Here is a 14,341-nt window from a genome sequence, read left to right on the forward strand (position 1 = left end):
AACTTCTTTGCATTATGTTTCGTATACTAGTATTCCGGTTGCTATGGGTTTATTTATCGACTGTAATTTTTTGTTTGTAATTACTGTTGCTGTTTGAATTTACGTATTATCATGTGCCATTTTGAGACAGTGAATAGAGCTGTGGACGCTAGAAAATGGAGTGGCAAGTGGAGAAATAGGAACATTTCCGACGTATTCTTCTGCTTGAATTCAGCAGATGGTTGACAGCAGCGGAGGCAGCAAGAAAAGTTTCTGTCGTGAATGGGGTAATGCCATTGGGCAGAGCACAGCAAGAAAATGGTTTCCAGTTTCAAGGAGGATCGTTTTGATATTGGTGACTCCACATTCAAGATGATCTTGGGGGTTTAATAAAAAGCCCAAATCACAAAAATAAGAGGGTGGGCATAATTTTGGAAGATCTATTGATGCATGATCAGGATCCAGAACCCGAATATTTCGTTTAAAAGTTTTCAGAAATGCATTTTACATCTTTCACTTACTTCGTCATTAAAGTTTACTAAGTCTAATTGTCTTGAGAAATATTAGTAGTAAAAGTCGTTATAGTACTATTGAGGTACACTTCATTATAATTAAAAAATATTACAAAAACTTGAGGTAATATACAAAGAGCTTAGGTACATAACATAGTTATGTGAGAAAGATTATTCACTACTTTCTTCGGAATCCTTCACACTTGGAACATATAACAGTTCTTTTGCTGTGTTTACCACATGTGTATCTCTTGCAATTGTTGCAGTTTATTGTTGTTTTGTTCACTTTGTTGTACTTTTCTCCTTTTGAACGGCTTTCACTAACACAAAATGACATCTATCTTTACCTCCATGAGCTTCCTTTGTACCTTAGTTCTGCTTGATTTTCCGTCCGAGAATACCCTCCATACTTGAAACTACAGGCTTTGGCAGTCCTGCAATATTTGTAGCCCTTTCTTCAATGTATGGTTTCGTGGCTGTAGCCCCAGTTCTTGAAGAAAAAGTCGTCGCTCATTAGATTTTTTCTTATCCCAAACCGGGAAGTTTAACAAAAATAGTGTATAACTATTTACCAAATGGCTCTGAGCACTATAGGACTGAACTTCTGAGGTCATCAGTCCCGTAAAACTTAAAATTACTTAAACCTAACTAACCTAAGGACATCACACACATCCATGCCCGAGGCAGGATTCGAACCTGTGACCGTAGCGGTCGCGCGGTTCCAGACTGTAGCGCCTAGAACCGCTCGGCCACTCCGGCCGGCTAACTATTTACCGCTGCTATGTCCACAAGAGTATAGAAAACATACAGCGGCCACCTTCTTGCAGCCCACTTAGTTGAATGTTTCCTCACCATTTGACCTATCGTGTCAACGTCACCTTTAGTCTCATTATAATATTAATTTATAACTCTTTTCCTCTTAGTGTCAATAGGTGAACCAATTGCGGCGTCATAATTTTGAGATGATAAAACAGCAGATTTCTTTTGGGTTTTTCACGGGGGATATCGAAAACAATTGTGATTGGTATATTTCCAGTACTAGTACCACTGAAACCAAATTTACTAGATTATAATTCTCGTCTTGAGATATCTTTCAGTTCTTGAGGCATATGTTTCCTATTAGCTTGTAATGTTCCCACGAGAGTTAGCTTGTGATTCCTCCATAGATCTTCGGCCTTACCAGTTGAAGTGTAACATCTGTCTATGGTGACATTCGGCCCTGGATTATGTATAGGAACCACCAAGCGTTTGACCACAGCTGCAGCGAAATTTGATTGTTGTGTACCACCATTTCTTTTCCCAGCATAAGGCTCCATACTGATAACATATCTGGTTTTAGCGTCTGTGAGTATGCGTATAATTATACCGCATTTACCAGGTTTTTCCTTCATGAAGAGTGGCCGAGCGTTTCTAGGCGCTACAGTCTGGAACCGCGCGACCGCTACAGTCGCAGGTTCGAATCCTGCCTCGGGCATGGATGTGTGTGATGTCCTTAGGTTAGTTAGGTTTAAGTAGTTCTAAGTTCTAGGGGACTGATAACCTCAGAAGTTAAGTCCCATAGTGCTCAGAGCCATTTGAACCATTTTAACCTGGAAGGGACACCTGCCACGGAACGATGACAACATTTCATCAAAAACAGTGTGCATCCCAACAGAATAATATTTTAGCAATAATTCATTCATCTTATCAAAAACTTCTGGTATTGCAGCAAACTTATGAAGTTTTCTGCGATCGCTTCGCGACCCTGTCACCAAATCTTACTATCTTAGTAAGCTGCTGGAATCTGGTTGGGCTCATGGTAGCACTGTAAATAAATTTCCTGAAGTATAGGACCAAAAACCTGTGAAAGATAACTCACTATCGTTTTCCTTCCCCATTGTAATAAGTAGCCCTATATATGCCATGAAACCAAGTCTGTCTGTCTTGGGTATTTTCTGCCTCAATGCCTCTTCATTCGTATGCTTTATTATGATGTTGACAATTTCTGGAAACAAAAACTATTCAAATGATTCTCTTATTGTTTTTACTTTGCCTTCGTCTCTTATGCCTTCTCTTTATGTCACTATGTTTTGTGCTGCTCGTCTTCTAATGTGAGGAGGTTTGGAGCTATAAATTTTTCCAGTGCTTGTAATATTCTTGTCACTAACCTCAGAGGCTGCGTCGTCATCAGTTTCAGGCGCCCAGGGGTCATCTTCAGTGTCTGTATGTACTCTGTCATTGTCCACATCCTCGCGCACAACGCATTCCTCTTCACGTTCACTCTCTACATCGTCAGTTTCATCAAATTCTATTTGAGAATCTGTAGATTCTTCTAAAATATGTGACAGTTCTCTGTCAGTAAGTGACTGTCGATACATTATCAATCACAGTTGTGTCTAACACTGGACTAAGTGCCACTGAACGGGAAGCAAAAAAGAACCAAAGGAAAATGAATCATTCTTGAGGCCACTGTTGCTGCCAACCCAGAGAAATATAATGTCCATGCTATTATTTATGGAGTAAGACGACAGTTGTGGAAAGTCGCATCTACCAACAAGGGGGGGGGGGGGGGGGGGGGGGTGTGAAGACTTTATGACCACCTCCCATAAAATTAAATTTTCTGATTAAGCTTAAACGAAAAATGTAAAACAATCATAGCATTTGAAAGAAGACTTCAATAAAGACAATAAACATTTTTTACAACATTTTGAAAAGTAAAGTACCTGAGTAGATTCAATATTTTCAGAAGGTAGGGATAAAGTACTCCCCCCCGTCCCCCCGAGTGTTAAAGACAAGGTGTACAGCAATAACCCCAAAACCATTGAAACCATTGGTGAGCTGAAATCACCCATTCTGGAGGTCATCGACAGCATCGATGTTCCAACACTTCAGCGGGCCATGCAGAATTTCGCTGTTGATCTGCGACACATCATCGCGAATGATGGCAGGCATATCGAACGTGTCATAACATAAATCCGAGTACCTGTACTGACGTTTACATGTTGAATAAAATGTGTGCATGCCGTAGTTTGTAACTAATTTACGTTTTCTTCATATATTTCAATAATTGTCGCCCTGTAGCTACAGTATGCCGTTTCTTCCTTTTCACTAGTTAGAAAAAGCCGAACTATGCTCCTATTCGTTGCGAGAGCTAACTTCGTTGTTAGAACCACGTTCCAGTTCAATCCAGTGTTGCATGCTTCAAGCAACCAGTTATCTGGCCGCACTAAAGTACGCTGGTATCGCACATAGCTTGTCTGTGCTAATGACGGTTCGTATGAGGTCTGACGAAATGCGAGTTACGTGACACGACGGTGTGTCGACTAGTAGAACAGTAAAACGTAAATGTCGTATCACGCCAAGAAAATTAGAGTTCTGCCTTCCAAAAACGAGAGGAATTCTGAAGTTGCTTTTTTTGTCCAGATTTCTGAATGGAAAATGTCGTGATGAAAAGAAAACGACCGATATTTCGGACTTTTTTCTATTTCTTCTTTCGCATTCCAGCGAAACTATTAATCGAAAGGAAAATTTGGTAATTTGTGGTAAGTTCCTATGGGACCAAACTGCTGAGTTCATTGGTTTCCAGGCTTACACACTACTTAATCTAACTTAAACTAACTTACGCTAAGGACAAAACACACACACACACACACGCCCGAGGGAGTACCCGAAACTCCTGTAGAAAGCTACGACAGAAAAAGTAATTTTTCACGCTTTTCGAAAAACAGTCGTTTCGTCGTTATAAAACATGCAGCATCTGAGAACTGGCAAATTTGACGCAACATTCTATTCCTTTCTCCTTCACTGTGATGACGTCCACCTCATCCACAACGCTTCATCCAGACATTGCACTGACCTCCATTAACAAACGTAACTAATTATATGAATGCGTGGTGTCTGTTCTTTCGGACACGTCCGACTGATTGGCCTCGATGGGCAATGAATCCACCACACACCGTGCTGTTGCACAATTACTTTCGATCTACTGCGGGAATTTCAAACCGCGAGCATGGAAGACACGGCAGGGACTGCGGATAGGTGGCATTGGTGGGAGTGTAGGCCGGCTGAGAGGTGCGCCAAGGTAGTCTGAGCAACTGCGATGGACACTGTGTCCGAGTGGCGCAGTGGTTAACGCGACTGCCTAGTAAGCAGGAGATCCTGGATTTGAATCTTGGTCAGACTTACAGTTTCACTCGTCGCCGCTAATTCTGCACGAAGTCCCGATACAGCTGACATCAGTAGTTCCTTCCCTTCCATTTCCTTTCCACCCCTCCGCCTTCACTTTACATAAAAAGAACGAAACAACGGTCAGCTGACTATTGGTGCCTGCAAGGAGCATCAACAATACGCGTCCCGGCAAAAGTACGCCGCGCGGGATTAGCCGAGCGATTTAAGGCGCTGCAGTCATGGACTGTGCGGCTGGTCCTGGCGGAGCTTCGAGTCCTACCTTGGGCATGGCTGTGTGTGTTCGTCCTTATGATAATTTAAGTTAAGTAGTGTGTAAGCTTAGGGACTGATGATCTTGGCAGTTAAGTCCCATAAGATTTCACACACATTTGAACATTTTGCAAATGTACGTGTTTGCGACACTAATGGAGCAACAAATTGTAGAGAATGAGTATCTGATACGTAAACGAAAAACAGTGAACACTGGAAGAAATCACTGAACTGAAAGTAAAAAAAAAAATATTTGTCGTTAACTAAGTGATTAACGTAAATAATTGAATAATGGTGATATTTACTTACTAGTTAGGTTTTATGTTAGTTTCTTTGATTTATTGGAAACATAATTCGATGCTCCACAAGTTTTCTCCTACAAAATTTTGCATCAAACTGGCTAGTTCTCAGGTGTCGCACGTTTTATTGCAGCAAACGACTGTCTTTCGAAAACTGAAAATAACAGTTTCCTCACGAAGCTTTTGTAACTAACCTCAGTCGATGCAGAATTTATTGCTCTTCAGTCCTAGTAACCTTGGAATTTCCGATTTAGCGTTTAGTTTCGCAGGAATTTTAAAAAATTATCCTAAATTTTGGTGGTTTTCTTTCAATCATGGCTGAAGTTCCGATCAAAAATCGGGGCAAACTCAGATTACTCATATCAGAAGCCTACCTGAGTGATTAAAACAGTTTCTAGGATTCCAGTATCTTTTGGAACGCAACTCCATTTTTCGAGGTAATTGTACTAACTTATATGGCATTGTTGACTGTAATAGACCCTCACCCCCCACCCCCACCTCCACCCCCCAACCCCCGCCATCCCCAAGGGTCGGTTCAGCTGCCTGTAAGGTGTTTTTTCTTCGTACACATTGGTCTCTTTCTTTGCGAAAACGAGATATGTGAGAGTTGTGTCATATACGTATTTGTGGTGGGTAAATAAATGTAATGGGTGCGTATGCAGGGTGTCCCAGAAATGTTGCAACAAACTTCGAGAGGTTGTAGAGTGTATCTTGAGGAACAAATCGAGGATAGGAACTCATGACTGGAAACGTCGTCCAGCGACGCTACAGGGTGTCCAAATTACAGGCGCCGGCGCTCCACTGGGCAACCACTTCGGTAATAAACGTGGCTTTGTACACTGACGGACCATAGGGGGTACGTCTCGCAAGGTTGTTTGGTATTCAGTGATCGCAATTAATTGCTACGATCACCAATGGAGAAGATGGAGCTAGCTGCTGTTTAGAAAGGCCTTATCTTCTGTGAATGAGATACTCTGTTGCTTCTGTGGATGACGTTCTCGGCCTTGGGATTCCACCTGCAGTTTATTTTCTCCTGAAACACTCTAAAATCTACATTCATAGGAGATGAGGCCTATCTATGCAGCAGCTAGCTCCATCTTCTCCACTGGCGATCACGGCAAATTGTCACGATCATTGCAAAACAACATTGCGAGACGTCCCGCCTACGGTTCGTCATCGTACAAACTCACGTTTGCTGCCGTAGGGGTGACCTACAGGCATGTGCCGCCGCCAATAACTTCGACGATAATTGCACAGTTAATAATTGTCCTATAAAGCAACAATGACCTAGTCGTCAATTTTGGTCTGTTTTGCATTTTTTATTTGCTCAGTAGTATACTCTTTCGACAATTGTTGGCCGGCCGCTGTGACCAAGCGGTTCCTAGGCGCTTCAGTCTGGAACCGCCCGACCGCTACGGTTTAAGTAGTTCTAACTTCTAGGGGACTGATGACCTCAGATGTTAAGTCCCATAATGCTTAGAGCCATTTGAACCATTTTTCGACAATTGTTGCGAATGATTTCTAGTATCTAATAAAGCCACAGAGCGAAGTAACAAAGTTTTATGTGACCGCACTCGTGTTAGGCCAGGAGCAGGGTTCAAATTCAGCGTCTCGGAACACTAGTTTATATTCTAGAGCTACATCTACAATCTGCAAACCAATGTGAAGTGCATAGCGGAGGGTACATTCCATTGTACTAGTTAAGGTTTCTTCCCGTTCATTCACGTATCAAGCACGGAAAGAATGATCGTTTAAATTCCTCTTAGTGTGATGTAATTAATCTTTTTCCTCACGATCCCCATGTGATCGATAAGTAGGAGGCTGCAGTGAATCATCCCACATAGCACTTCTTGATGCTTTGCAGGTAGGCTTTCTCGACACAATTTACGTTTATCTTCAAGAGTCTGTCAGTTCTGTTTCTTCAGCATCTCTGCGAACACTCCCACGAGGGTCAAACAAACCTATGTCCGTAATATGAGAAAAAGTAGCACCGTAGCTGCATCTTGAGAATATCTTCATTCTATCAGACGACTAGTTTCGGCGGCACATTACCACCGTCCTCAGGCCCACCACTGCCAAAAAAGTACTTGATTTCCTTGGCGCACAAGGAAATCAAATACTCTTTTGGCAGTTATAAGATCTGAGGATGGCGGTAATGTGACGCTGAAACTATTCGTGTGACAGAATAAAGACATTCTCAAGATACAGCTGTGGTGGTACTTTTTCTCATATAAGTCATTAGCTGATGTCCCTCCTCCATGCAAAAAGATGGACATCCATAAATTAAACCTACGACCGTTTGAGCTACCCTTCTCTGGATATGTTCAATACCCCCCATTAGTCACAACTGGTGCATGTCCCAACACACTTGAGCAATATGGGTCGCACGAGCGGTTCGTAAGCTATTCCCTTTGTAGACTGACTGCATTTTCCCAGTATTCTACCAATAAACCGAAGTCTACCACCTCCTTTACCCATGACTGTGCCTATGTGATCATTGCTTTTCATATATGTACAAACTCTTACACCCAGGTATTTGTATGAGTTGGCCAACTCCGACTGACTCACTGATTATATAGGATACAACGATTTTTCGTTTTGTGGAGTGAACAGTTTTAGTTTTGGATTTCTTGAGGGTATTTTCGTTCTGTGGTTGCAAATACAAAAAATATGAGACTTCGATAATTCACTGTCGCCTTGAAAGAATTACAATGATTTTTTCTTAAACGTTTTGAAAACACTGCCAATCTAATCTTCTTCCGAACTGTTTTCGAGGCCGTTCGCAGTTTGAACTGAAAGGCTCCTGTGCATCTCTCGATGGAACTGAATGACCTGCAATGTTATTCCCTTTTTAAAGCCAAAGCTTTTACATTAAAACTGTTCAGGACATCTACATTGTTCCTGTAGGTAGAGTTCCTACGTCTCTATAATTAGGTTGCAAAAGTACTTCAATATTTTGATCAACTCAATTGTTTGAAAAAGCTTTTATGATTATGGAACTAAATAAATCACAAATTACGTGGTAACCTGAGTGCGCAAATCTGTTGAACTGTCTGCGTCTGTCCATATGCGGACTGTTTGTACCACATAAAAATTAAGTCTTCACCATGCAAATAATAAATAACACTGAAAATACACTCATGCTCATAAATTAAGTATAATGCTGATACGTGGTGAAACAACGCTGTGGTGAGCGGTTCGCGTCTTTAATTCACCTCGGGGTTTGACCATGCGGTGCATTTGACCTGCGGTCGTCGCCCGGTGGCGCTGGCAGCAGTCCACATATGCAGAGGTGTATTGGTGCGTGTCAGAGTACGGTGCAGCGAGTAAGTGCGCAGACATTTTCAGACGTGCTAATGGTGACTGTGTGTTGGAAATAGCTCAAAGAACACATATTGATGACGTTATGAGGGGTAGAATACTAGGGCGACTGGAGGCTGGTCAAACACAGCAGGTTGTAGCAAAGGCCCTCCGTGTGCCACAAAGTGTGATCTCAAGATTATGGTAACGATTCCAGCAGACAGGAAATGTGTCCAGACGCTACAGTACGGGACGTCCACAGTGTGCAACGCCACAAGAAGACCGATATCTCACCATCAGTGCTCGCAGACGGCCATGAAGCACTGCAGGTAGCTTTGTTCGGGACCTTACCGCAGCCACTGGAACAGTTGTCTCCAGACACACTCTACAGACGACTGAACAGACATGGTTTATTCGCCCGGAGACCTGCAAGGTGCATTCCACTGACCCCTGGTCACAGGAGAGCCCATAAAGCCTGTGTCAAGAACACAGTACATCGGCATTGGAACAGTGGTCCCAGGTTATGTTCATGGACGAGTCCAGATATAGTCTGAACAGTGATTCTCGCCGGGTTTTCATCTGGCGTGAACCAGGAAACAGACACCAAGCCCTTAATGTCGTTGAAATGGACCTGTATGGAGGTCATGGTTTGATGGTGTGGGGTGGGATTATCATTGGTGCACGTACACCCCTGCATGTCTTTGACAGAGAAACTGTAACAGGTCAGGTGTGTCGAGACGTCATTTTGCGCCAGTATGTCCGCCTTTTCAGGAGTGCAGTGGGTCCCACCTTCTTCCTGATGGATGATAACACACGGCGCGACCGAGCTGCCATCGTGGAGGAGTACCTTGAAACAGAAGATACCAGACGAATGGAGGGGCCTGCCCATTCTCCAGACCTAAACCCCAACGAACACGTCTGGGATGCTCTCGGTTGACGTATCGCTGCACGTCTTCACATCCATAGAACACTTCAGGAGCTCCAACAGGCACTGGTGCAAGAATGGGAGGCTATACCCCAGAAGCTGCTCAACCACCTGGTCCAGAGTATGCCAACCCGTTTTGCGGCCTGTGTACGTGTGCATGGTGATCATGTCCCATATTGAAGTCGGGGTACATGCGCAGGAAACAGTGGTGTTTTGTAGCACATGTGTTTCGGGACGGTTTTCTCAACCTATCACCAATACCGTGGTCTTACAGATCTGTGTCGTGTGTGTTCCCTATGTTCCTTTGCTATTAGCGCCAGTTTTGTGTAGTGCCACGTTGTGTGACACCACATTACGCCGGCCGCGGTGGCCGTGCGGTTCTAGGCGCTGCAGTCCGGAACTGCGGGACTGCTACGGTCGCAGGTTCGAATCCTGCCTCGGGCATGGATGTGTGTGATGTCCTTAGGTTAGTTGGGTTTAAGTATTTCTAAGTTCTAGGGGACTGATGACCTAAGATGTTAAGTCCCATAGTGCTCAGAGCCATTTGAACCAATTTTTTTTTGTGGCACCACGTTCTGCAATTATTCTTAATTTATGAGCATGAGTATAATTAGCTTCGTTTGTGCTCTATATTGTTGAGAAATAAATTGTGACTGTATTGCCGTCTAGATATTGCTCAGACATCATGGTGTGGAGGTGGGGGGGAAGTGTGCAGACAGGCTGAGCGCTGTGGCACACAAGCCAGGGTATGACTTGTGAACTGAATTCTTGGCCGCCCCTGCAACAGGTGATTTCGGTCTGCTTGCTAACTTTTTAGAATTTTTAATCATATGGTTTGGTGAAATTTAACTTTGAAATTCATTAACTGCATGTCATTTTGCTCTCTCATCCTCACTTTGCTCTCTCATCTTCATTTTGACTTCATTCAGCCCTTGTGCCAAAGTTAAAAATTGGTACTTCAGAAACAACTTGAGCAAATACAGCTTTCACTGGGAAAAAAACACAAGGAAAGCTAAATGCGCGAGATAAGGTATGAAATAGGGTTTTATTCTTGTTAAGTTGAAATAGGGATAAGTTTTGGTAAATGCTTTCCAGCTAGTGAAAATCCTGTATCTTAGTGTTGCTTTCAGTAATACCTTTCGGTAGGGGATAGGTATTGTATGAGAGGGCCGCTTCAGTTCCATATAGGCATCGTATAAAACATTTCCCATTCCTAAATCAGTAACACGTGCCTTTCTAGTAGTCACACATCTGTCTTGTGATCGGTATTGTAGCATCATAGAAAGGGCCAAAGAGTCGTGATACAAAAAATAGGTTCACATGTTAAAAAAATATCTGTAACAAGATACTTCATTACAGTGAATAGTATAGTTTGAAGCAGTTATGACAGTACACCAGACGAAAGGTTTCAGAAGAAGCTAAAGCAGAATGATCGAAAGTCAGGTGACAGAGATTTAATCATCATAATCCTTCAGCTGAATACGCGTATAATAACACAAATTGAATAAGTGCATTCATCTTGACAAAAACTACACTTAGGGCCATTTAAATTGCTACACCACGAAGATTATGTGCTACAGACGCGAAATTTAACCGACAGGAAGAAGATGCTGTGATATGCAAATGATTAACTTTTCAGAGCATTCACACAAGGTTGGCGCCGGTGGCGACACCTACAACGTGCTGACATGAGGAAAGTTTCCAACCGATTCCTCATACACAAACAGCAGTTGACTGGCGTTGCCTGGTGAAAAGTTGTTGTGATGCCTCGTGTAAGGAGGAGAAATGCGTACCATCACGTTTCCGACTTTGATAAAGGGCGGATTGTAGCCTATCGCGATTGCGGTTTATCGTATCGCGACATTGCTGCTCGCGTTGGTCGAGATCCAATGCCTGTTAGCAGAATATGGCATTCCAACGGCCTCGTATCACTAGCGGTCGAGATGACAGGCATCTTATCCGCATGGCTGTAACGGATCGTGCAGCCACGTCTCGATCCCTGAGTCAACAGATGGGGACGTTTGCAAGACGACAACCATCTGCACGGACAGTTCGACGACGTTTGCAGCAGCATGGACTATCAGCTCGGAGACCATGGCTGCGGTTAGCCTTGACGCTGCGTCACAGACAGGAGCGCCTGCGATGGTGTACTCAACGACGAACCCGGGTGCACGAATGGCAATACGTCATTTTTTCGGATGAATCCAGGTTCTGTTTATAGCATCATGATGGTCGCATCCATGTTTGGCGACATCGCAGTGAACGCACGTTGGAAGCGTGTATTCGTCAGCGTCACACTGGCGTATCACCCGACGTGATGGTATGGGGTGCTATTGGTCACACGTCTCGGTCACCTCTTGTTCGTATTGACGGCACTTTGAAGAGTGGACGTTACATTTCAGATGTGTTACAACCCGTGGCTCTACCCTTCATTCGATCTCTGAGAAACCCTACATTTCAGCAGGATAATGCACGACCGCATGTTGCAGGTCCTGTACGGGCCTTTTTGGATACAGAAAATGTTGGACTGCTGCCCTGGCCAGCAGATTCTCCAGATCTCTCACCAATTGAAAACGTCTGGTCAGTGGTGGCCGAGCAACTGGCTCGTCACAATACGCCAGTCACTACTCTTGATGAACTGTGGTATCGTGTTGAAGCTGCACGGGCAGCTGTACCTGTACACGCCATCCAAGCTCTGTTTGACTCAATGCCCTGGCGTATCAAGGTCTTTATTACGGCCAGAGGTGGTTGTTCTGGGTACTGATTTCTCAGGATCTATGCACCCAAATTGCGTGAAAATGTAATCACATGTCGGTTCTAGTATAATATATTTGTCAAACGAATACCCGTTTATGATCTGCATTTCTTTTTTAATGGCCAGTAGTGTAAATCGTGGTAATAGTTATGAGGGTTCATCTAAGCAGTGTGTATTAGTAACATCGGCTACAAGCGGTCAGGGGAAGCTAAGATGCTACAGTAACAGCGGCTGAGAAGCCAACTACTTAACGATGAGATGATTCTTCTCGATCGCAGCAAATACAGGTTGCTTTTAAGCAAACGAACTTCAAATAACAGAGGCCAGAGTGCTAGTAAGTCTTATTTACGGTCAGCTGGGGAAAATAGATAAACTCGCAGTAATCGCTGCTAACCACAAGCTCGAAACGAGATCAAGTCTTCCCCATTAAAATCCTTCTGGGCATTCTACATCTACATCTACGTGATTACTCTGCTATTCACAATCAAGTGCCTGGCAGAGGGTTCAATGAACCACCTTCAAGCTGTCTCTCTACCGTTCCACTCTCGAACGGCACGCGGGAAAAACGAGCACTTAAATTTTTCTGTGCGAGCCCTGATTTCTCTTATTTTATCGTGATGATCATTTCTCCCTTTGTAGGTGGGTGCCAACAAAATGTTTTCGCAATCGGTGGAGAAAACTGGTGATTGAAATTTCATGAGAAGATCCCGTCGCAACGAAAAACGCCTTTGTTTTAATGATTGCCACTCCGTTTCAAGTCTGTGGCACTATCGCCCCTCTTTCGCGATAATACAAAACGAGCTGCCCTTCTTTGTACTAGGGCGGACAAGCGTGGTGTAAGCAGTCTCTTTAGTAGACCTGTTGCACCTTCTAAGCGTTCTGCCAGTGAATCGCAGTCTTTGGTTTGCTCTACCCACAATATTATCTATGTGATCGTTGCAATTTAGGTTATTTGTAATTGTAATGCCTAAGTATTTAGCTGAATTTACAGCGTTCTGATCCGTCATGTTATAAAACACTAAAATAAATCAAAGTTTCGCTAGAACTACAGCGGTCCTCTGAGTGCAAGGATTTTAACGACCTTTACACCGGACTTGGAAGCCTACATATTAATAAGCGCAAGTCTGCTGTCAGCTTGATCGCACCGCTCGACCCGCTAGCTTAAAACGGAGCAATCATATCCTAACGTCGGCACAATCAATAAATAATCTTATCACAATTACAGCAGTCCAAATTTTCTGTTTATCAGCAGTCGGTTTGCTCGTTGGAAACACGCTGTAGCTCGTACTCTCCTACCATTTTTTGTTTCCTCCAAACTGACGCTATGCATACAGCTGGTATCAGCTTCAAGCGTTTGGTGTAGATGACCTCTGCAAACTTTAGCACTGAAGATAAAATTACATATTCTATCATTGTGAAACGAGTACTATACCCAAGATATTCCTGTTGAATTGTTCGATCCATAAGACAAGAGTAGTTGTGACCGGAAATTTACAATAGTATCTGAATTCGTGTTCGTTTATATCACGTTTAAAACTAACACGTTGTGACAGAAAGGAAATTCAAAAAATATTATAATGTTAATATAACAAGATTAGCATGAAGGGATAAACACAGTTTTGTACGATGACATTTTACTATATCTCGTGGTTTTTCCGCAGTCTCCCACATTAATGTAGGGAAATTCTGGGCCATTCCCGATGCCCAGCTTTCGATACACGCGACACAAACATTTGTAACATTTGAACATGAGATTCCTCTAGACACAGACAGATGGGGTACACAGATTTCGTCCCGGGGAGAGTGGTGGTGTCATCAATACCAATTTATACTATGAAAGTAAGTATACATTGTGCGTGCCGCTAAAACTCAGAAATGAGGCCCGGTACGATCAAGGGAGTTATATGGTGTGCTAGCCCGTTTTTACCTGAATGACGTGCTTTTGAAGACATAAGGGCTGGGAAGTTTCCCCTCTAGAAATTTCTAGAACATTCCGGTACATTGGAGGGTATTCTAGAGCATTCCACAACACTCCAGAATGTTCCAGAGTGTTTAGAAACATCCCAGATCATTGTGGAACATTCCAGAACACTCTAGAATTTTGTGGAATGTTCTGGAACATTATGGACCATTCGAAGCCTTTTTGGTACATTCT

General features: G+C 43.3%; 1 protein-coding gene across 2 annotated transcripts in view; it reads right to left on the minus strand.

Annotated features, from left to right (window-relative positions):
• The window catches only part of LOC126094904 (glutathione S-transferase D7-like), a 238,151-nt gene that overhangs the window by 81,397 nt on the left and 142,413 nt on the right, over positions 1-14,341 (minus strand). The gene's annotated exons all lie outside the window — the stretch shown is intronic.

This window comes from Schistocerca cancellata, chromosome 8, assembly GCF_023864275.1.
Source record: "Schistocerca cancellata isolate TAMUIC-IGC-003103 chromosome 8, iqSchCanc2.1, whole genome shotgun sequence".
Classification (NCBI taxonomy): Eukaryota; Metazoa; Arthropoda; class Insecta; order Orthoptera; family Acrididae; genus Schistocerca; species Schistocerca cancellata.